The sequence below is a fragment of the Antechinus flavipes genome, chromosome 1 (genome assembly GCF_016432865.1).
Source record: "Antechinus flavipes isolate AdamAnt ecotype Samford, QLD, Australia chromosome 1, AdamAnt_v2, whole genome shotgun sequence".
Taxonomy (NCBI): domain Eukaryota; kingdom Metazoa; phylum Chordata; class Mammalia; order Dasyuromorphia; family Dasyuridae; genus Antechinus; species Antechinus flavipes.
The window spans coordinates 602,765,757-602,791,359 of record NC_067398.1 but is presented as its reverse complement, the minus strand read 5'-3'; the positions used below and the strand labels follow the sequence as shown (position 1 = coordinate 602,791,359).

General features: G+C 34.8%; 1 pseudogene; it reads left to right on the top strand.

Annotated features, from left to right (window-relative positions):
• Positions 1-612: 612 nt before the first annotated feature.
• Positions 613-766, top strand: LOC127546136 (uncharacterized; annotated as a pseudogene).
• The last annotated feature ends 24,837 nt before the right edge of the window (positions 767-25,603 follow it).

Here is a 25,603-nt window from a genome sequence, read left to right as displayed (position 1 = left end):
TGTGTGTGTGTGTGTGCAGCAAGATAATAGTATAAATATGTATCATTTATTGGATTTAACATATATTTCTACCATGTTTAAAATATATTGGACTACTTGCCGTCTAGGAGAGGGGGTAGAGAAAGGGGCAGGGGAAATTGGAATACAATGTTCTGCAAGGGTTAATGTTGAAGAATTATCCATGCATATGTTTTGAAAAATAAGAAGCTTTAATTAAAAAAAAAGATCTTACTAGCTTTAAAATTAAGGAAATATATACTAATAAGAAAAAAGATATACTAAATGGGAAAGATATACTAAGACATAAATAGAATCCACGAAATATCTAAAAATGCTAAGATACTAATTTACATTTTTAAAAAGCAACAGAGATGTCAATTCAAATATTGCCTTAAGGCATATTAAATCTTAAGATAATAGCCTGCTTTAGGTATTCATGCAGAGTTCAATTAGAGAAAAAATCAAATTGTCATGATATTAATAGAAATAAGTATATCAATGAATTGTGAACACTGTGTGCAATTAAACTACCACAAGTTATAATATTCACACATACACACACAGACACACACAGGCAGACACACACATACTCACACACATACATCAATATGTACACTTACCTGGAAGAGGTGATTCCATGATCACAAAGATGATTTCCCCAAGGCAAGGCTTATCCATTGTACTCTGGATGGGCTGACTCTTGCCATTTCCCCAAATGCAGGAAACTTGACTGCATAATTTGATATAAATATAATATAAATTATATGCATAACATCCATGTAAATCAAAATGTATAGGTATATATGTATATGTATATATGTATACATATATATATATATATATGCACAATATCTTTATGTAATTTTTCCTGTTTTAAGAAACATACAACAAAGAAGAAAAAGGATATAAAATTATGTTTTTGGTGGAGCTATCAACTGATTAAACCATTCTGGAAATATATTTGTAATTATGTTAAAATATGATCAAAATATTAATACCCATTAACTCAGAGCCTTTACTATTAAATATATGATGCAGGAATGTCAATAATAAAAAAAGAAAAGTTTCATAATTTTAGGAAGGAAAAAGAAAAAAAAAGAAGGAAAGAAGGAAGGACAGAAGGAAGAATGAGAAAAATAAAAGGCTATACCATTTGAATTTTATCCTTTACAAAAGAGGATATTAGAAAAATTTGGGTAGTGTACAGTGAAAAGAAAATTCATGAAAGATAGATTTTTAATGTTTAATATTATCATTACTGTCAAAAAATAATCAATTCAAAATAACCTCCTTTTAAAAAAAATATAGAAGACACAGTTAGAGGGAGAAACACTCATACTGACAGCTTAAATCTATTCATGCATTGCAAAACTTGATTGAATAAGGAACATTACAAATGCTTCAGGAGATGCTCTTGGCAGAGTAAGCCAAGATCTACCTTAACTTTAAATATCCTGAATAAGACAAATTATTCTATTATCAAAAATATACAATGAGAACAAAAAGAAAGAAAAAGAAAATGAAATAAATGTGTCCAACTCTAAAAGGAGATATGGGGTAGAGAGGAAAAGGGAAGTATGAAAAATAATAAACTAAATGTAATGTACCATTAAGGGGAAAAAAAGGGAAACATTTCTTCCTAGGAATACAACAAGGTCAGATCTCTAAGGAGAGACAGAGCTAAGATATCAGATTAAAGGCAGCAATCCCACCAAACCATCCCAATATTCCCTTCTAAACAACTTGAAAAGAATGTCTCATTGAATTTTGCTGTGACAGAGGAAAAGGATCAAAGTGAGATTTTCTTTGAACTCAAGATAATATATAGATTGGCAGAAGGAATCTGTTTCAAAACAGTGAGTATCAGAGCAATGGAAGCAGCACCAGGTATTGAAGGTGCCTGTGAGAGCAATAGCCTTGGTTTTAGGAGACCTCAGGCAAAGATAATAAGGAAGCTGGATAAGTGATTAGAAAGAACAGACAAGAAATCCTTTGCTGGCACAAGATGTAGCTGGTACTGATTGGTAATTCTATTGCCCTTGTGCAATGCAATTCCGGATTGCAGTTCCAGGGTAGAAAAAAGAACCTGTGGTCAGTCAGAAGGGAACAAGGGCCCTGGTCAAGGTTCTAAAGGAAAGAAAATCATTAGCATTTATGGATATAGCAGAATAGGCAACCTTGTCACAATTCCAGGATTGAAAAGACATAAACATCTATAGATATAGAAGATCAGATATACTGCCTAGTTAGAGACAAGAGCCAAAAGATCAATGAAAACACTGCTAAAAATCTGACTATATTGGAAGCATGGAAAAATGTCCATACTTTCAGAACCACCTCTGAAAATAGCAACACAAAAATAGTCTCAAGGTTGGGGCAATGTCTTTCCATACTCAGGTAAGCAGAGACCAATTTTAAAATAAAGTTCTAAGTCAAAAATAAGATGTAAAAGTAAGTTTTTTTCACACACACACACACACACACACACACACACACACACACACACACAAAACCTGATCATTAGAATCTATTATGGTGACATGTCAAATCTAGACAAACTCAAAAGACAATAATTTAAAAACATCTACAATCAAAGCCTCAAAGAAAATGGCTAATTAAACCAAAGACTAACAAGAATTCTTGGAATACTAAAAACTATGGCTGTGAGTGACTAAAGTTGAAAAAAATGTTATGCTCAAAAATTATAAAAAGAAAATTTAAAACATGATAAAAGAAGGAAAATAGCACTTTAAAAAACTTGATTGGCCTAATAGTATAAAAATCATAGAAATTCACTAAAGAAAATACCTTAGTAAAAAGAATAGGCCACAGAGAAAAGAAGCATCTTGGACTAGTAGGATCTATCCATGAAATAAAACACCCAGAAACAATAAAAATCAATTCAAAACATTAAAAAACAGTTTTTAACAATCTATTTTTTAAAAAAATTTGACTTTTAAATTTGCTCTTTCTCTATTTCAATTTTGCTCCCTATGATGACAAACAATTTGATATAGGTTATGAATGTTCAATTATGTAAAATATAATTCTATATTAGTAATATTGTGAAAGAAGAAATAGACCAAAATTTTAATATAAGAGAAATAAATTGAAAAATAGTCTACTTCAATTTGCCTTCAAACTGCATAAGTTATTTCTCTGGATGTGTGTGTGTGTGTGTGTGTGTGTGTGTGTGTGTGTGTGTGTGTGTCTGTGTGTATCATGAGTAAGTTAGGATTGTCTTGGATCACTGTAATTGTGAGAAGAAAACTAAATCATTCACAGTTGATTATTGTACACCATTGCTGTTACTCTGTCCAGTGTTTATCTGTTTCTGCTTGCTTCACATTTCATCAGTTCATGTAAGTCTTGCCTATTCATCATATTTTTGTATGACAAAAGTGTTCCATGCTTTCAAAAATGTTTGGATCAGTTCACATTTCAACCAACAATATATTCATATCTCAATTTTCTTTACAATCCTTTCAACATTTATCTTTTTTTTTTCTGTCATTAACAAATTTGAGTTGTGGTGACTAAGAGTTCTTTTAATTTGATTTTCCACAATCAATGGTAATTAGAGCATTTTGTCATGTAGATAGATTTGATTGCTTCATCTGAAAACTGCCTGTTCATATCCTTTGACCATTTTTCATTTGATAAAAGACACAAGTTGGAAGTTCCAGGTGTAGAGCCAAGATGGAGGAAGGAAGGTGGAAAGCTGCTTGAGCTCTCCCAATTTCCCTCAAAAGCACAAGAAACCAAGTCTCTGAAAAGAATCTGACAGAATGAAATCATTCTCCAGCTCAAGATAGATTGGAAGGATTTCAAGAAAGGTCAGTCTTACTAAGATGAAAAGGATATTTAGCCCAAATCAAACAGTATCTGACAAAACTATTGAGAAGGTTTTAAACATTATAGATCAGCAATTGAAACCCTCAGTCCCAACTACATAGTATAGCAGACTAGTGAAGCAGCCTCTACATCCAGCAGAGAAGGCAAATTCTGGGAAAACTGACTGTTTCCTGGAAATAATAGGTAAAGCTACCCACTATGATGACCAAGATACAAAAAACAAGGGATTCTTGTGCTCCAAATCAAGACTCAAAACTGCATGGGAAGCTTGAGACAGATCTACTTTATCTCAGGAGCAGAGGACAGCCACAAAAGTCACAAAAGAGAAAAAGAAAGAAAATGAGCAAGAAACAAAGAAGAAGCAAGTATAGACAGCTACTATGGTCACAGGAAAGTTCAAAATACCACTTAAGATGAGAGTAAAATGCTCTCAGTATTAGGATTCTTACAAGGTGCCAAGAAATGTGGAATTGATGAGATAATGATTCTCTAATTTACATGCACTTACTACTTACTATAATTCCACAAGATTCAACCTTTAAGAGAGCATATATAAGGAGAAGCTCTCAGAGCCCAAGAACAGAAGCCCACTAGAAGCTTTGAGCCTCAGCCAAGATTCAGTCGAGGAGATTCACAAGCCAGAGAAGGCATCTTAAGCTCTCAGAACCAAGGAGAGAAATAAGCCTCTATTAAAGCTAACTGGACCCCAGGAAAAGAGACAAGACTTTGAAATAGAAAATAAAGGATTTTGACTTTAATTCCTAGCTGTATTTGGGGTGATTACTCTGAACTGAAATGAAGGCTGCTTCCCAGAGAACATTATATTTTAGAGAATAATATTACATTTTGGTGCCCAACCTGGGGCAGATATGATCCTGATTTCAGTGGAAAAGTCTTCTTGACCCAGAAATTAGGGTGAGTACAACAAGGAAAGTTTGTTAAGGGCTAAAATAGTATTTTGTCTAAAATGGGACAGATGTTTAGAAAACAGCCTTCTTTTCCTCTTCAAGGAAAATGTGTAGAAAGCTTGGTCAGACTGATAAAAATCAAGGTTTAATCGTAACTTGGCAGCAGATCATTGATCTTCTAAAAACTGTACAGTACATATCTCCTTGGTTCTCTAAGGAAAAAGAATTGGATCCAAACCAGTGGAAACTAGTAGGAGAGCAACTATGTCAATTCTACAATAAAATGGACCTGACTCAATTTCCAAAGACACACTTAATGCATATAATTTAATACAACTAGTTTTCAGAAATTATATAAATGTTAGAATAAGGAAAAAGAAGAAAGAGTGGGGGAAGGGGAGTGTCAACTAAACTAGGTGAAAAGGATGAAGAATAAGATAAGAATGGAGTTAAGTATAATTTTTAGTGTGAAGCTTCACAGCAGAAGAAAATAGGTCATTTCCCATACCCTGACCTATCTCCCTCAATTAACCCTTCATTGGTGGAGGGAGAAGGAGGAGGGGGAGAGGCAGTGACACATTAAGCATCTCCTATGAAGCAGCCTATGATGAGATAAAAAGAAAGGTTAAGGCTAAGAGAGAACAACAGGATATATCTGATTTAAAAATAAATGCATTCCCTGTGATTGACGAGCTTGACTCTTCAAAAAAGGAGAAGATACACTCCTTTTGATTTGGAAAAAATCAAGGATTTGAAAAAAAAGGTTGCACTCTTTATGGGGCTACATTGTCTTATATTAAGATGTTACTAGATAGTTTGGCTTATGAAATCCTAACCCCCTAGTGATTGGAAATCCATAGCAAGGACATGTTTAGAACCTGGACAAAACTTGTTGTGCCTATCAGAGTCTCATGAATTATGTAGGATTCAAGCCCAATAAAATAAGCAAACTAGAGTTAACATGCAAATCACCTTTGACAAACTAACAAGTGAAGGTTAGTATACAGAGAATTCAGCACAGATTAATTACCCCATAACAGCTTATGAACAAATTGCTACTGCTGCAACAAAAGCTTGGGGTTCCCTTCCAGGGAAAGATCGAGGGGAAGCCTTCACAAAAATAGAGCAAGATTCCAATGAACCCTTTGCGGATTTTGTAGGACATTTGCAAACAGCTTTCACAAGAACTATTGGAGAAAATGCAGCTACAAGAATAATGATCAGAATTCTGGCTAAGGAAAATGCTAATGAGGTTTGCAAAATAATTATATGAGGACTATACAAAGATACTCCTTTAGAGGAGATCATAAGACACTGTGGCACAGTAGACACAAATGCTTATTATACCTAGGCTATTATGAACATGGGAAGAGAGGGTCCCTCTTGGCAAGGGACTTCTAGAGAAACTCATTGATATTTTCAGCGAGGAAAAATTGGTCATATCAGAAATGACCACTTTTTTTTTTACAGTGAGCCCACTGTAAGTACAGAGAGAGAGTAAGAAGACAGGATGAGAGAAGACCTAAACCCCTATGTCCAAAATGCCACAAGGGCTTCCACTGGACCTCAGAATGTAGGTTGACCCTGGAAATGAGAGACAGGATCCAGCCCCAAGATATACAAAAGATAGATGGGGCATGATGGTAGCTGAGTTTACACCCAGAGAGTCTTTAGAAGGTCAGGACTTTGATGTGATCTATCAGCCAAAAAGCAATCAGATGGCAGAACGGGATTACATGATCAGTTATCCAAAAAGCAATCAGATGGCAGAAAGGGATTACAATTGAAGAGAATACAGGCTTTTTAACCCAACAGACGGGCAGTGTCTGGTGGGAGCAGCTCCAATGTAAATTGCCAGGTGATGAGGTGGTAAATAAAAGGGAATTAGATAGGTTAACTGCCTGTGAGAGAGGGTTTGCTTGTATTTCTACAGATAGAGAAGGAATTAGATGGGCACCAATGAGTCGTATTTGCCTTGTCCATCAGAAAGAGACAGAAAAAGGGAGAAACCTTGAAACAAAGGAGAAGACCTAAGAACAAAATCTGCAGGAATCATTAGATTCCCTAATACAAGATAAGACTGTTGTAGGACTTGAAACCAGCAGGAATCAGTGGATTCCTTGAGATGAAAAATTATTGATGAGACTATTGCAGGACTTCAAAACTTGCAGGAATTATTAGATTCCTGGCACATGAAGTAATGGAAAATAGATTCCTTTTGGACTATTTCTAGGACTTAGGGACATGTATAAATCCTCATTTTGATTCATGTTATTAGTTACATCACTACTAGCCTGTGTTACTATGTGCTTATGTAACTTATGTAATTATGTGTAATACCTCCCATATTGATGGATTTATGTATGCCTATTTTAAGGCTAAGCCCCTTCAGAAACCTGTTAATATGATTTGATTTCCCATTTCCTTTGGTGCTTTCATCTCCCTTCCTGAGCAGTCAGGGTGGGCGTGCTCACTTCTTTTTATGGTATTTTCACTCCTTTTTTGAGCAGTCAGGGAAAGCATGATCACCATCTTTTTTGGGGTTCTCATCTCCTTGAGAAGTCAGGGAGGTCATGACCACCTATGTTGTAAGTCAAAAGAAAGCAGGAAAAAAAGGAAATACAAACAGAAAAAGAAAGAAAATGAGCAAGAAACAAAGACGAAACTTGAGTATAGACAGCTACTATGGTCACAAGAAAGTTCAAAATACTACCTAAGATGAGAGTAAAATGTCCCCAGAGGAAATGTCAAAGAGTGATATGAATTGGTCTCAAGCCCAAAGAGGCTTCCTGGAAGAGGTTATAAAAGATTTTAAAAGACAAATAAGAAAGGTAGAAGAAAAAATGTGAGAAAATAAATAAGAGATATGCAAGAGAAAGTCAATCTTTGGAAAAATAAAGCAATTCCTTAAAAAATACAATAGGTCTATTTTTTTTTTAATTCCAGTAAAGAAAACAACACTTTGAAAAGAAAATTAATCAAATAGAATAAGAGATACAAAAGATAACTAAAGAAAATCACAAATCATAAACTAGAGAGGGGCAAATGGAAGCTATTATGAAATATCAAGAAACAGTCAAACAAACTAAAAAAAAATGAAAAACTGGAAGAAAATGTAAAATTCCTCATTGGAAAAACAGTCCACTTGAAAAATAGATCCAGGAAAGACTTAAAAATTATTGGTTTACTTGAAGGTCATGACCAAAAACAGATCTTCAAGAAATATACAAGGGATATTTCCCTGATATATTGGACTCAAAGGAGGAATAGTTATTGAAAAAATCCATCAATCACCTTCAGAAAGAGATCTCACAAGGAAACACCCAGGGATTATTGTTCTAAAACTCCAGAACTAAATCTTAAGGAAAAAAAAATACTGCAAGCTTGCAAACAAAAACAATTCAAATATCAAGCAGGAAAAGTCTAGGTTCTGGCCTTTATAATTAAAGATAAAAGGGCATGGAATATGATATTCTGAAAGGAAAAGGACCTGGTATTACAACCAGTTTTTTTTTTTTTTTAAATTAGGAATGGGTGTTAGATTTTATCAAATGCTTTTTCTGTGTCTATTGAGATAATCATGTTTTTTTGTTAATTTGGTTACAGAGATAGTCAATTATGCTAATACTTTTCCTAATATTGAACCTCCTCAGCATTGCTGGTATAAATCCTATTTGGTCATGGTGTATTATCCTGGGGATGACTTTCTGTAATCTCTTTTCTAATATTTTATTCTAATATTTATTTATTTATTTAATATTTTTGCATCAATATTCAGTAGAGAAATTGGTCTATAATTTTCTTTCTCTATTTTCATCCTACCTTATTTAGATATCAGTACTATGTCTGTGTCATAAAAGAAATTTGGCAGGTGTTTGTATTTTCCTATTTTTTCACATTGTTTACATAGTATTGGAGTTCATAATTCTTTAAATGTTTGGAAAATTTTATATGTAAATCCATCTGATCCTGGAGATTTATTCTTAGGGAGTTGATTATTTCTTTTTCTAAAATGGGACTATGTAGGTCATTTATTTACTCTTCTGTTAATCTGGGCAATCTATATTTTTGTAGGTGTTCCTCCATTTCACTTACACTATCAAATTCATTTGCATAAAGTTAGGCAAAATAACTCCTAATTATTATTTTAATTTCCTCTTCATTGGTGAAAAGTTTTCCCTTTTAATTTTAATGAATAAGAATTTGATTTTCCTCTTTCCTCTTTCTAATCAAATTTACTAAAGGTTTATCTACTTTGTTGATTTTTTTCATAAAACTACCTCTTGGTTTTATTTATTAATTCAATAGCATTCTTTAATTTAAATTTCATTAATCTCTCCTTTTTCTTTTAGAATTTTAAGTTTGATATTTGGGGTTTTTAATTTGTCCTTTTTCTAGCTTTTTTAGTTGCAAGAAAAATTCATTTTACTTCTCTTTCTCTATTTTATGCAAGTAAGCATCTAGAAATAAAAAATTTTCCCTTATTACCACTTTAGCTGCATCCCACAAATTTTGGTATGTTGTCTTATTTTGTGGGTTCAGTTGTTGATTGTATCTGTGATTTGTTGTTTCACCCATTTAGTTTTTAGGATGAGAGTATTTAGTTTCCTATTACTTTTTCATCTATTCCCCCTCCCCCCCTCCCCCTGCCTTTTATTTGATATAATTTTTCTTGCAACATGATCTGAAAGAAATGCATTTACTATTTCTACCTTTCTGCATTTAAGTTTGAGGTCTTTATGTACTAATATATAATTAATTTTTGTATAGGTTTGATGAACTGCCAAGAAGAAAGCATACTCCTGTGAAGTCCGGGTTAGCTCCCTGGAGACTTAAGAATCAGCAGAAGTCAAGACAAGCAAAAGTCCTTGGTCTTTAGGGGGAGAAGGAAATGGGATCAACGAAAACTGCCACATGCTCTCCACCAACCAACCTCCCTTTTCCTCTTCCTCCTTCAAAGTGACTCTGGCTTGTCTTACTCCATCCCCTAATCCCTCCTATGATTATCTGTATACACCAAAAGATCGAACCAGCACAGAATGGTGAAAAGGGCCATTTTTTTCCAAGCATATGCTAATAGAGTATTGTCCTATAAGTAGCTTTAAGTGCTCCATTGTCTGATTCCAGTGCACCTATTCAAAGTTTCAGCTCTTTACATCTCCCACTTTCTTTTGTTTTAGAACATAGGTGGCCATACCATCCCTGAATTCTCAGGGAAGTGAGAACCCCAAAAAGGAGGTGATCACACCCTCCCTGACTTCTCGGAAGAGAGAGGAAAAACATCAAAGGGAAGTGGGGAGTCAAGCCAGCTATTGTTAGCGGGTTTCTGGGCTTACTAGAAACAGGTATGCACAAACCCATCAGCATGGGAGGTATTACACAAGCAATAAAGCACAGGCTATTAGTGATGGCTCTCCCCACAGCTGGTGCAGGCTCAATGTGGTGTAACAAATATGAATTGTACATGCAAGTAATGATATAACAAACAATATAAATTAACATGGTATTGTAAAAGTTTTCCAGAAGTCCTAGAAGGAGGGTATGGAAACAACAATCACACATATGCCTCCTTTAGCAGCCAAGAGATAGTCCAAAGCCATTCTATTGTCCATTGTTTCATGTGTCAGGGAATCCAATGATCCCTGCAAGTTTTTGAAGTCCTGCAACAATCATTTCATGTGTTAGGGAATCCAATGATTCCTGCAAATTTTGAAGCCCTGCAACAGTCTTATCATTTATCAGAAAATCCAATGATGCTTGAGGGTTTTCAGATCCTACAACAGTCTTATCATGTCTCAGAGAATCCAATGATTCCTAAGGGTTTTCAAGTCCTACAACAGTCTTATCATTTCTCAGGAAATCCAATGATTCCTGAGCATTTTCAATAACTACAACAATCTTCTCATGTTTCAGGGATTCCAATAATTCCTGAGGGTTTTTAAATCCAACAGTTTTTGATGCCCATGAGTCAAAGGCCAAAGAGCATGGCTCTTTCAGTGGTGGACACAGTGATGGAACCGCCCAATCTTTCTTGGATCTTCTCCTTTGTTTCAAGGATCTGCTCCATCTCTCTCCACTGGACAAGGCGAATACAGCTTATTAGCACCCATCTGATTTTTTCTCCTTCTGTAGAAATACAAGCAAACCCTCTCCCCCAAGCAGTTAAACTAGCTGGTCTCTTCCATTTATTACTTTCTGGGTCTCTCCACATCACCTGGTGATTATCTAAAGATAGTGGAGCTCCTAGCACTGGACACTGCCCTTCCAGTGGGTTATAAAACCTGTCCGCCAGAACCAGTGCATCTTTGTCAAAAATCAATAAGTTAATAGTATAAAGAGCTAAATCTAGAAGTTCTCTAGGGTTATTTGAGGCTTCCTCTTTCTTTTGTTTTTGGAGGAGCATCTTAATGTCTGTTTTTCCTCTCTATAATTGCCTGTCCTTGAGGATTAAAGGGTATGCCAGTAGTGTGTAAAAGCTTATACTGTGCACAAAAGTGTGCAAAATGTTTAATAGACCTATTATGTGTTTTTATTGCTTGTGGCCCACCCATAATTTCAAATGCTTCTGTATAAGGAATTCAGTGACCACTCAGGCTGTCTCTTTTGCTGCTAATATTGCAAAAGTGAATCCTGAAAAGGTGTCTACCATAACATGGATAAAAGACAGACGACCAAAAGATTTATAATGGGTCACATCCATTTGCCAAATTTCATTGGGTCTCAAACCACAAGGGTTCTTCCCTGGAGAGGGTAGGAGCATGGAAAGGAAGGCAAGCTGTACAGGCTTTTACTATGCTCCTAGCTTCCTCTCTTGTTATTCCAAATTCTAAATGTAAATCTCAAGCAGCCTGATGATATTTAGAATGAGATTCTTGAGCTTCCTGAAATAAAGGAGTATTGGCCAACATTGTTTAGAAGGCTATCTGCCTTTAAATTACTATCAAAAGTAGGACCTGGAAGTCCACAGTGAGAAAGGAAATGCAAGATATAAATCTTACCTTAATGCTTTCTCACTTGCTCTTGAAGTATAAAGTGCTGATAGATATTAGAGGCTACAAATTTTATCTGGGCTGTGGCAATTCTTTGTACTACACCTACTGAATAGGCCAAATCAGATATTATCTTTATATCTCCTGGATAATAAATAAGAGCTAGAATGATTGCTAACAATTCATTCTGCTGAGTGGACTGAAAAGTTCTGACTACTCTTTTTATAGTTACATCACAAGAGTATACAACACAAATATTATGTTTGGATGCATTTGTAAAGATAGTTAGTCCTTTAAGAGGGAGTTTAGAAACCTTTTCTTCTAGAATCTATGACCAATTATGTAATAGTCTGGTTATCTTTAATGGAGACCTGTGTGTAAAATTTGGATCTGTGGTTAATAAAATTTGCCACTCTGGGATGGTTTCGCACATACATTAATTTGTACATTAGTATAAAAGGTGTATATCTTGTCAGGTCTTATTCCGATAATTGTACTGCTCTCACCTCTCCAGCCGATATATATCTCAGTAGTCCCAGATGCATACAACTCTATACTCCCCAGTTGTAATCCCTTTTCTCCCATCAGGTTGCTTCCTGGCTGATTGGTCATATCTAGGTATTGAACTTCTAAAGGCTTTCTGGGTGTAGTGTTGGCTGCCATCATGCCCCAAGTATTTTTTGTCTTGGGCCCTGGGGCTGTTTCCCTGAATCAGTCGGCATTCTGATGCCTAATGGAAGCCTCTGATGTATTTTGGACATGAGGTTTTGGGTCTTGTTCTCCCAAACCTGTTTTCTCACTCTGTCTCTATGCCAACATTGGGTTTTCAGATGCCCTACTTTACCACATTGAAAGCATTGATGAGTCTCTCTGAAAGTCCCTTGCCAAAAGGGATCCTGTCTTCCCATGTTCAGATCTTGGGAAGTCTGCATCATAGCCTGCCTATAAAAGGTATTTGTGCCCACTGTGGCACTGCGTTTTATGATTTCCTCTAAAGGAGCATCCTTGTGTAGTCCTAGTATAATTTTTCTACAAACCGCAGTAACATTTTCTTTAGCAAGTTGCCTTATCATAAATTCTGCTGCTGAATTTTTACCATAGTTTGTATGACAACTGTCTGCAAATGTCCTACAAAAATAGCAAAGGGTTCATTTGGCCCTTGTGCTATTTTTGTGAAGGCCTCTTCCTTGTCCTGTTTATCTGGAATTAAAAAAAAAAAAAACATGCTTTGATAGCAGCAGAAGCAATTTGCTCACATGCTGCTATGAGGTAATTAATCTGTACTGAAATGTCTGCATAAGAACCTACACCTTTTAGTTGGTCATAGGTGACTGGAATATTAACTCCACTTTGACTATTTCATTGGGCTTGTATCCTACAGAGCTCAGTATATTCAGAAAGCCACAACAAGTTTTGTCCAGGTTCTAAGCATGTCCTTGCTATATATTTTCAGTCACTAGGGGTTGAGACTTCATAAGCCAAATTCTGTAATAACATCTTAACATAAGATATTGTAGCCCCATAAAGAGTGCAAGCCTTTTCAGGTCTTTGAGGATTTCTAGATCAAAAGGAGTGTATCTTTTACTTTCTTGACTTGAAGAGTTAAACTGTTGAATCACAGGATACATTTCTATTCTCAAATCAGCTGTATTCTGCTCTTCTGTGACTTTATATACTGCCTTTTGCAATCTAGTCATAGGAGAGGGTGATTGCTGAGAGGGAGGTGCTGGTGATATCACTGCCTCTCCCAGTCCTCCTCCTCTCTCCATTCCAGAAGATGAAGTTGATGGGGGTATGTCAATGATCTACTTTTGTGTAGGGGGAGGCTGAAGCTGGACTGTGAGAGTGAGAATCACCAGCCCTTCAAGTTCACATAACTCCTCATGCCTTCTGCCGATATTGCCATTAATTTGTCCTTTGCCTTCCTCTTTTTCCTCACATTTCCTCATCTGGCTATTCTTAAAACTTTTCTTTCTTTTTATAACTTACAAGATTCTTTAAGGCCAATTGTATATATAGAATGTTTCCTTAGAAATTGAATCAGGACCTTTATCATTGTAGTATTCACATAGTTGATCTTCTACTAATTTCCAATTATCTGCCTCTATATCTTCTTCCATTAAGAACCAAGGGGATGTGTATTCTAATGTATCCAAGAGTCCACATATCTGCTCCCAAGTTACAAGTAAACCTTGTCTCTTGATCAACTTAAGTATGCTTTCTATAGTGCTCTCTTGGTGTGGGGGTGGGGGTGGAGTTGGGGGTTGGGGAGAATTTTTTCCTAATATCTGTGCCATTTCAGTTAGAAAAGGTTACTAGTTTAGCCCTTAACAAAGTAATTTCCCTGTTTGTCTATTAAATACTCACCCTATTTCCTGGTCACCAGGGACTTCTTCAGTGAAATTAAGTCCTTGGTTCACATGTTGGATGCCAAAATGTGAAGTCTGGATTAGCTCTCTAGAGGCATCAGAATCAGCTGGAGTCAGGATAAGCAAAAGTTCTTGATCTTTAGGGGGAGAACTGAGGGGAATGGACAAAACTGCCACATGCTCTCCACCAACCAACCTCCTTTCTCCTCTTCCTCCTCTAAAGTGATTCTGGCTTGTCTTACCCCACCTCCTATGATTATCTGTATATACCAAAAGATCGAGCCAGCACAGAATAGTGAGAAGGGCCATTTTTCCAAGCATATGTTAATAGAGTATTGTCCAATAGGTAATTAATGTTAAGTGTTTGGTTTTCTGATTCCAGTGTACCCTTTACATACTCTTTTCTGTGACCATTCATTTTTCTCCAAAGATCTATCATATCTAACTTTTCTAGTATTTTATTTACCTTCTTAACTTCTATCTTATTTATTTTGTGGTTCAATTTATCTAGTTCTGAGAGAGCAAGGTTGAGATCTCCCATCATTATAGTTTTGCTGTCTATTTCTTCTTGTAGCTTTCTTAACTGCTCCTTTAGGAATTTAGATGCTATACTACATGGTGCATATATGTTTAGTATTAATATTGCTTACTTACCTAGGATACTCTTTAGCAAGATATAGTTTCCTTCCTTTACTCTTTTAATTAGATTTTTTTTTATTTTGCTTGATCTGAGATCAGGATGGCTACCCTTATTATTTTTTTTTATTTCACCTAATGCATAATAGATTCTGCTTCTGTGTTTTACCTTTACTCCATATGTACCACTTTTCTTTGAATGTGTTTCTTGTAAACAACATATTGTAGTGTTCTAGCTTTTAATCAGTCTGCTATCTGCTTCCACTTCATGAAAGAGTTCACCCCATTCACATTTATAGTTAAAACTACTAATTCTGTATTTTCTGCCATTTTATTTACCCTAAATTATACTTTTCTTTTTCTTTTTCCCCTTTTCCCCCTCCCTAGTAATTTAGTTATGAGCACTACTTGCCTCAAGTAATCCTTCTTCTATAGAACACTTCTGCTTTCTTATACCTTTCCCCTACTGTTTCTGTTTTCCCTTGTATTAGTCTACTCATTCCCTTTCCCCCTTTCCTCTCCCACTTTCCTATAAGGTGAGAAAAGTTTCTCTGTGAAACCAAATATGTCTAATATTCTTTCTTTGAGCTAAATCCTATGAAAGTATGATTCACACAATGTTCATACCCCTTGCTTCTTTCCCTCAATTATAAAAGTTTTTCTTTCCCTTTCCACGAGATTTAATTTCTCTCATTTTACCTCCTCTTTCCGCTTTTTCTGGTACAATTCTCTTTTCACCTCTAGTTTCTTTTATATATTTTAAAAGTAAAACCAAATTACTAATGCACTTTCTATGCATATCCATAAGAGAGATACAAGTCTCAATAGTCCTTTTCTTTTTATCTTTTTATGCTTCTCTTGAGTTCTATATTTGAAAATCAATTTTTTTCAGATCTGTTTTTTTTTTCATCAAATCACCTGTTTTGTTGAATGTCCATCTTCTCTGAAAGAAGTTTAGCAAAGTTATTTATTCTTGGCTGCATTTCAAGTTCCTTTGCCTTTCAGGAATATCAGATTCCAAGTCCTTTGATCCTTTAAGGTGAAAATGCTAAGTCCTGGGTAATACTTATTATGGCTCCTCAGTATTTAATTTTTTTCTTCCTGGCTGCTTGCAATATTTTTTCCTTAATCTGATAGTACTGAAATTTAGTCACAATATTCCTTGGAGTTTTACTTCTGCAAGTCTCTTTCATGGGGTGTTTGGTGAATTATTTCAATAACTTTCTGATTCTAGAATATAAAGACAGTTCTCTTTGATTATTTTCTGAAAAATAATTTCTAGTCTCTTTTTTTCATCATCATCCAGGAAGTCCAATAATCCTTAGATTGCCTCTCCTACATCTATTTTCCAGATCAGTTGTTTTCCCAAATAAGTATCTTACATTTTCTTTTCTTTTTTCTTTTCTTTTCTTTCTTTCTTTCTTTTTTTTTTGGTTTTACTTGAGTGATTCTTAATGTCTCATTGAGTCATTCATTTCCATTTGTTCAGTTCTGAATTTTAATAATTTTTTTCATTTACTTTTTTTAGTTGTTTTTATATTTGTCCAATTGAATTTTTAAATGAGTTGTTTTGTTCTATGGGTTTTTTCCCCACACTGTTTTTCAAGGAGTCTTTTTTTCCCCATTTTGTCAAATCTATTTTTAAAGGAATAATATATATATTTTCCATTTCACTAAATCTATTTTGTAATGAATTTTTTTCAGAAAATTTGTTTCCTTTCCCAAACCCTCTTGCAAAGTTCTCACTTTCTTTTCCCATTTTTCTTCTAGCTCTCTTTTAAGATCCTTTTTCATGATATATGGACTTTGGCCAAGATGGCAGAGAGGATGCATACATCTACTTAAGCTGTGTGTTTTCTCTCAGAATAATTTATTTCATGACAAGCCTCAGAATTAGTGCTTGACTGAAAAAAAAAAAAAAAACAACAAATAATTACCAAGAGAAGATATCCTCAAAATTCGCCAGAAAAGGTCTGTTTTTGCTCACAGGTGGGGACGGTCAGATCTGGTGTAGACTGAAATCAGGCAGCAGCAGCACCGCAGACAGAGTAAGGCAGGCAGCTCACAGCTGAGCACACTGGAGGTGGATGGGGTGTGATCTCAGCCATTTCTGTGGAGAGAGCTTTAACACAGTGTTGGCTACTTTGACCTGGCAGCGAGCCAGTAGACATGCAGAGAAGCTAAAAACACAGGGGGTGAAGACTATAACCCTGAAAAGCTAGGGTCTCTTGAACATGGTCACACCCACTCAAGTGTCTCAGCCAGCTTTCAGAGTCTTAGAACACAAACTCAGTGCAGCCATTGCTGTCCTGCTAGTGCCTCAGTGCTGCCCCTGCAGTCTCTAGAGGAAGCTCAGTAATATCATCCAGCCCCCTCCCCCACCAAAAAGCAGACCATTTGGTTTTCTTCTTAGTTTGTTTTCTTTGACCCTTCTTTGACAAAAGGAGCGAAAAATTAAAGCACACTCTAACTATTGATAGCTTCTATATGGATATAGAGGAGACTTTAAACTCTGAGGAGACTAAAAACAGACTGTCTCCAGATGAATTCCCAAAGGGAGATATGATCTGGTCCTCAACACACAAGACTCTCATAGAAGAAATTTAAAAGGCTCTCACAAGAGAGCTAGAAGAAAAATGGGGAAAGGAAAGGGAAGCTTGGCAAGAGAGTCTGGATTAGTCATCCCACTCATTTAAAGATAGAGTGGATAAAGAAATCAAATCATTGAAAAACAGAATTAGTGAGTTGGAAAAAGAAAATAGCTCTCTAAAAAATAAAATTGGCAAAGTGGAAAAAATTCCATAGAACAAAACAACTCACTTAAAAACTCATTTGGACAATTAGAAAAAGATATAAAAAAAATGAGTGAACAAAATACTTCATTAAAAATCAGAATTGAACAAATGGAATTGAATGACTCGAGAAGATACCAAGAATCAGTCAAGCAAAACCAAAAAAAAAAAAAAAAAAAAAAAGAAAAAGAAAAAAAGAAAAAGAAAAAGAAAAAAAGTCAAATATCTTCTGAAAACAACAGACCTGGAAAATAGATCTAGGAGAGGCAATCTGAGAACTATTGGACTCCCTGAAAAATATGATGGAAAAAAAAAAAAGATCCTGGACACCATTTTCCAGGAAATCATCTAAGAGAACTGTCCAGAAGTTTATAGAAACAGAGGGTAAAATAGAAATTGAAAGAATTCATCACCTACTGAAAGGGACTAGATCAAAACATCAAGAAATATAGTGGCCAAATTCCAGAACCCTCAGACGAAGGAAAAAAATACTGCAAGCTGCTAGAAAAAATCAATTCAAATATAGAGGAGCCACAATAAGGAATACCCAGGATTTAGCAGCATCCAAACTAAAGAATAGATGGACCTGGTATCCTGAAAGGCTAAGGAACTTGATATGCAGTCAAAAATCACTTACCCAACCAAAATGACCATCATTTTCCAGGGTAGAAGATGGACATTCAACAAAATAAGTGAATTTCATCTATTTTTTATGAAAAAGCCAGAACTAAACAAAAAGTTTGATCTACAAATATAGAACTCAAGAGAAACCTAAAAAGGTAAAAATAAATCTTGGGAACTATATTTCTGCTATAAAGATATATAAAGAACACATGTATACTTTGTGCTAGAAACTAGAGATGGAAAGGGAATTGTATCCAGAAAAGAGTAAAGCGGGGGTACTACATCTCATGAAGAGGCAAAGGAAACCTATTATATCTGAGAGAAAGAATGGAGGGTGATAAACATAGTGTGTATCTTATTACCATCTAAATCGGCTTAAAGATAAAAATATTAGACATGTTCCATTTATGGTGAAACTTCTCTCACCTCATTGAAAAGTGGGAGGGGAAAAGTGAAAAGGGAAGGAGTAAGCTAAGTGGAAAGGAATACAGAAATTGTGAGGAAAGGAGCTAAGATAGGGGGAAGAACTCTAAGATGGGGGAGGAATACTAAAAAGGGAAGCTGTGAGAAGCAAGTGGTGCTCATAAGTTTAATACTGGGGAGGGGGATAAGAAGGAAAGAAAGGAGAAAAGCATAAGCAGGGGTTAACAAGATGCAAGTAATACAGAATTGGTAATTTGAAGCATAAATGTGAATGGGGTAATCTTCCCCATAAAGAGGAAGCAGTTAGCAGAATGAATTAAAAGTCATAATCCTACAATATGTTGTTTACAGGAAACACACTTGAAGCAGATCAGTGCATACAAAGTAAAGGTAAAAGGTTGAAGGAGAACCTACTATGCTTCAGGTAAAGTCAAAAAGACAGGGGTAGCCATTCTGATCTCAGATCAAGCAAAAGCAAAAATTGATCTAATTAAAAGAGATAAGGAAGGGCACTATATCTTGCTTAAGGGTAGCACAGATAATGAAGCAATATCAACATTAAAATATATGTACCAAGTGGTGTAGCATCTAAATTCTTAAAAGAGAAATTAAGAGAGCTGCAAGAAGAAGTAGATGGCGAAACTATAATAGTGGGAGATCTCAACCTTGCACTCAGAATTAGATACTTTTAATCTTAATATAATCAAAATTATCTCTTTTGTGATCAATAATGATTTCCAGTTCTTTGGTTGCAAATTCCTTCTCCCTCCACAGATCTGAGAAATAAATTATACTATGTTCTCCTAATCTGATTATAATATCACTGTTTATGTCTAGATCATGAAACCATTTTTTACCTTATCTTGGTATATGGTGTTGGGTATGGATCAATGCTTTGTTTCTGCCATACTAATTTCCAATTGTCCAAGCATTTTTTGTCAAATAGTGAGTTTTTATCATAAAAGCTGGGATTTCAGGTTTCTAAAACATTAGATTACTATGGTCATTGACTATTTTGTCTTGTGAGTTTAACCGGTTCCACTGATCCACTTCTCTATTTCTTAAGTAGTACCAAGTGATTTTGATGAATAATGCTTTATAGTATAATTTTATAATTGGCACAGCTAAGCTATATTCATTTGCATTTTTACACCAATTCCCTTGAAATTCTTGATCTTTTGTTCTTCCATATGAACTTTATTATTATTTTTTTCTAGATCTATAAAATTATTTCTTGGGAGCTTAATTGGTATGATATCAAATAAGTAGATTAATTTAGGAAGTATTGCCTTTTTTTTTTTTTTATATTCGCTCAACCTACCCAAAAGTACTTGATATTTTTCTAATTGTTTATATCTGACAATATTTGTGTGGAAAGTGTTATGTAATTATGTTCATATAGTTCCTGACTTGCCTTGGCAGGTAGACTCCCAAATATTTTATATTATTGACAGTTATTTTAAATGGAATTTCTCTTTGTATCTCTTGCTGGTGGATTTTGTTGTTAAAATATAAAAATGCTGATGATTTCTCAGGATTTATTTTGTATCCTGCAACTTTGCTAAAGTTATAGATTGTTTCTAGCATATTTTTAGTTGATTCTTTAGGGTTCTTTAAGTATAACAACATATCATCTGCAAAGAGTGCTAATTGGTTTTTGCGTTACCTACTCTAACTCCTTTAATCTCTTTTTCTTCTCTTATTGACAAAGCTGACATTTCTAATACAATATTGAATAGTAATGGTGGTAGTAGGAACCTTGTTTCATCCCAGATTGTCTTAGGAAAGGTTCTTGTTTGTCCCCATTATATATGATGCTTGCTTTTGGTTTTTAATAGATACTACTGATCATTTTAAGGAAAATTCTATGTATTCCTATACTCTCAAGTGTTTGAAATAGGAATGAATGTTGGATTTTATCAAATGCTTTTTCTGAATCTATTGAGATAATCATGTTTTTTATTAATTTGGTTATTGATATAGTCAATTATACTAATAATTTTTCTAATTTTGAACCAGCCTTACATTCCTGATATAAATTCTTCTTGATCATGGTGTATTATCCTGGGAATGACTTCTTATAATATCTTTGATAATATTTTATTAAAGAGTTTTGCTTCAATATTTTTGAGGGAAATTGGTCTATAATTTTCTTTCTCTGTTTTCCTCCAACCTGGTTTAGATATCAGTGTCATATCTGCATCATAAAATAAATTCAGTAGAAGTGCTTCATTCCCTAGTTTTTTTTTAGTATTAGACTTAATTGTTTTTTAAATTTTTGGTGTAATTCACATGTAAATCCATCTGTCCCTAGAATTTTTTTCCTTGGGTAATTGAGTAATAGCTTGTTCTATTTTTTTTTCTATTTTGGGACTTTTCAAGTAATATATTTCCTCTTCTGTTATTCTTAGCAATGTATATTTTTGTGGATATTCCTTCATTTCACATAGATTATGAAATGTGTTGACATAAAGTTGTGCTAAATAATTCTTAAATTTTGCTCTAATCTCCTCTTCATTGGTGTAAAGTTTTCCCTTTTCATATATGAGAATAACAACATGATTTTATTCTTTTCTTTTTTTAATCAAATTGACTAAAGCTTTATCTATTTTGTCTCTTTTTTAAATAAAATTGACACAACTTTGTTGATAAATTCAATAATTTTCTTACTTTCAATTTTATTAATCTCCCTTGTTATTTTTAGAATTTCACATGTGTTATTTAATTGAGGTTTTTTAATTTGTTCTTTTTTCTAGCTTTTTAAATTGCAAGTCTAATTCATTTAACATCTCTTTCTCCATTCTATGCAAGTAAGCATCTAGAGATATAAATTTTTCCCAAATTTCCATGTTGGCTGCATTCCACAAATTTTGGTATGTTGTCTCATTATTGTCATTTTCTTGCATAAAATTATTGATTATGTTTATGGTTTGTTGTTTCACTGAGTAATTATGATTAGATTGTTTAGTTTCCAATTAATGTTTGTATATATTCCCCTGGACTTTTATTGAATGTAATTTTATTGCATCCTGAGCTAGAAATAATGCATTTCCTCTTTCTGCTTTTCTGCATTTGATTTTAAGATATTTATGCTCGAATATATGGTCAATTTTTCTATAAGTTCCATGAACCGCCAAGAAAAAAAAGTGTACTTCTTTCTGTCTCCATTCAATTTTCTCCAAAGATCTATTATACCTAATTTTTCTAAAATTCTATTTATCTCCTTATCTTCTTTCTTTTTTTTTTATTTTGTAGTTTGATTTATCTAGTTCTGAGACAGCAAGGTTGACATCCCTGACTATTATACTTTTGCTGTCTACTTCTTTTTGCAACTCTTATAAAGTCTCCTTTAGGAATTTAGATGCTATACCACTTGATGCATATATGTTTAGTATTGATATTACTTTATTATCTGTGGTACCCTTTAGCAAGACACAATTTCCTTCCTCATCTCCTTTAATTAGAGCAATTTTTTTTTGCTTTTGTTTGATCTAAGATCAAGATTGCTATTCCTGCTTTTTTTTATGTCACCTGAAGCATAATAGATTCTGCTCTAGCCTTTTATCTGTACTCTGAATGTATCACTCTGCTATGAATGTGTTTCTTATAAACAACATAATGTAGGATTCTGACTTTTAATTCAATGTGCTATCTGCTTCTGTTTTATGGGAGAGTCACACCATTCACATTCACAATTAAAATGACTGATTCTGTATTTCCCACCATATTATTTACCCCAAATTATGTTTTTTTCTTTCCTTTTCCCCTTTTCCCTCCACCCCAGTATTTTAATTATGAGCACCACTTACCTCAAGCAGCCTTCCTCCTTTAGATCCCATTTCCCTTTCTTATACCTTTTCCCTACTACTTCTTTTTTCCCTTCTATCAGTCTTCCTCTTTTCTTTTCCCTTCCCCTTCTCACTTTCTTGTAAGATGAGAAAAGTTTTTCCATGAAAACAAATTGTCTAATATTCTCTCTTTGAGCTGAATATTATGAGAATAAGATTCACACAATGTTCATCTTTCTCTCTTCTTTCCCTCAATTATTATAGGTCTTCTTTGCCTCTTCATATATTGTAATTTCCTTCATTTTGCCTCCATTTTCCTTTTTCCTCTTTTTTTCCAGTACATTTCCCATTCCACCTCCACTTTCTTTTTTATATTATACCTAAACTATCTATGTATAACCATAGCAGAGATGTATTTCTCAAGAATTCTTTCCTTTTTACCCTTTTATCCATTTCTTGAGTTCTATATTTGGAGGTGAAATTTTTTGCTCAGCTCTGGTCTTTTCATCAGAAATAAATGAAATTCATCTACATCATTGAATATTCTTCTTTCCTGAAAGATAATGCTTAATTTTGCTGGGTAGTTGATTCTTGGCTGCAATTCAAGTTTTTTCCCTTTCAGAATATCAGATTCCAGGCCTTTCTATCCTTTAATGTGGAAGCTGCTAGATCCTGGGTAATCCTGTTTGTGACTCCTCAGTATTTGATTGTTTCTGGCTGCTTGCAATATTTTACCTTGATTTGATAATTCTAAAATTTAGCTATTATATTTCTTGGAATTTTGATTTTAAGGTCTCTTTCTGGAGCTGACTGGTGAATTCTTTCAATGGCTATTTTACCTTCTGATTCCCCGGACATCAGGGAAGCTATACTTAATGATTTCCTGAAAGATAATGTCTAGGATATTTTCTTCATCATGATTTTCAGGAAATCCAATAATCCTTAGAATGTCTCTCCTAGATCTATTTTCCAGGTCAGTTGTTTTTCCAATGAGGTATTTTACATTTTATTTTATTTTTTCATTTTTTAAAAATTTTGCTTGACTTATCTTGATGTCTCATTGAGTCATTTATTTCCATTGGTTCAGTTCCAATTTTTAGTGAATTATTTTCTTCAATTATCTTTTGTAATTGTTTTTATATTTGGCCAATTAAAATTTTGATTGAGTTTTGTTCAGTGGATTTTTTCCCCATTTCACAATTTCTGATTTTAAAGAAGTTATTTTCTTTTTCCATTTCACACATTCTGTTTTTCAGGGAGTTAATTTCTTTTTTCCAATTTGTCAAATCTGTTTTTAAAGGGTTATATATATATTTTTCCATTTCACTAAATCTATTTTGTAAGGAATTTTCTTCAGATAATTTCTGTTTCCTCTTCTAAACCCATTTGCAAAGTTTTCATTTCCTATCCCCATTTTTCTTCAAACTCTTTTAGGATTTTAAAATTCTTACAAGATAGTCTTGTGAGATGGGGACCAATTTATATAACCCTTTGCATGATCATTTTCTGGGGACAATCTGTTTTTAGTGACCTCAGGGTTTGAAATCTGTTTTTTCTTTCTCCATAGGAACTATCTAAGATTAGAGTTCTTTTGCATTTTTGCTCATTAAAAGAAAAAAAAATAAGTTGACATCTGCTTTTAGAGCAAAGAGTAGATTGTCCAAGCTTCCTCTACAGGTGACAGTGGCTGAGTTGGGTCAGTGCTGACCAATTTCTCATGCTGGGTGGGCATGGCCAGGCTCTGTGAAATTGTGGTGTTTAGGGGCTCACTATTTGTCTTTTGTATTTGTGTTGTATGTATTATAACTAGTCTGTTGACCTACTGGCTTGCAACCAGAGGAGAATAGCCAACACTGCTGTAGATTCCTTCTGGTAGATTCTCTGGCATACAGAGCTCACACCACTCTGGGACTGTGTGCTGCCTGCAGTTGGTCTAACCCCTCTGTGCCCAATTGAAACAGATATTTGGTGAAAATCTTAGAGATTGTCTTCTACTGGGAATTTGTTACACCCCCCAATATTTGGGGGGTTACACCCCAATATTTGGGGGTTCTGTCACTTCAAAACCAGTACAGTAGCTGGATTTGCTGTTAGTTGGAGGGACATGGAGAGAGCTCAGAAAAATGTGTGTCTCCTCTCCACCATTTTGGCTTCATCCCTTTCTTTCCTTTTCTTTTGGTATTTCCTCTTATTTTACTTTTATGCTTGAGCTCTGATCCTAAGGCAAAGAGGGTACTATACCAACCTTTCTGTGCAGCTCTGAGTCTTGGCTTCAAGCATAAGAGCCTCTTGTGTTTGCAGAAGTTAGCTTTACCTGCTCTATTCAGAAAACAGCCTTTTTTTCCCTAAGAGTTTGTCTTCTGAGATGTAACTAAAGGCTGACCCAGTGACCTGATCCTCTACTGAACAAAGAATGAGTGCCTTAGTTGCTGATTTACTATGATTGAAGACCCTCTGACCAGCTTTCCCAGAGCTTACTTGAGCACCATTTTCACCCCAGTGAGACTGAACTGTCTTGAAGTTTTTTTCAGTATATCTTGAGCTAGAGACTGCTTTTATTCCCTAAGACTCTGTTCAAAGGCTTGGTTTCATGTGATTGTTCAGAACATGTGATTTTTGAAAGAAACTGAGAGATTTACAGCAGCTTTATGCCTTTACTATCTTGGCTCTACCTTTGGAACTCTCTTTTAAGATCCTTTTTGAGTTCTTCCAAGAGAACTATAGAATATGGAAACCAACTCAGATCACCCTTTGAGGCTTCATCTGGAGACATTTTGCCTTCAATGTTTTCAGAGATTGAGGTCTGAAATTATCTATATTCATAGATCTTTTTTGCTTTTTTTTAAACATAGGTGTCTGCTCTTAGGGCTAAGGGGAAATTGTCCCAAGCTTTCTCTGTGGGGAAAGCTTGGGGTTACATTAGCTTCATATTGCCCTTGGGCTGGTGCTGCCAGATTTCATCCTCTTCTGTGTGGGTATGAACAAGTCCTGTATTATTCTGGGTTTCAGCAGCTCACTATTTGCTTTCTGCAATTGCATTGGATGTCTCATAGCTAGTATGTTGATCCACTGGCTTCTGAATCACGACAGAGTAACCAAATGCTACTGTTTGACTAAGAGTCTCCTGGCATATTCCCTCAGTGCACAGAGACCACTCCACCCTGAGTCTCTGCACTGTATCTGCATTGGGTCATAAACCTTTGTGCCACATTAATACAG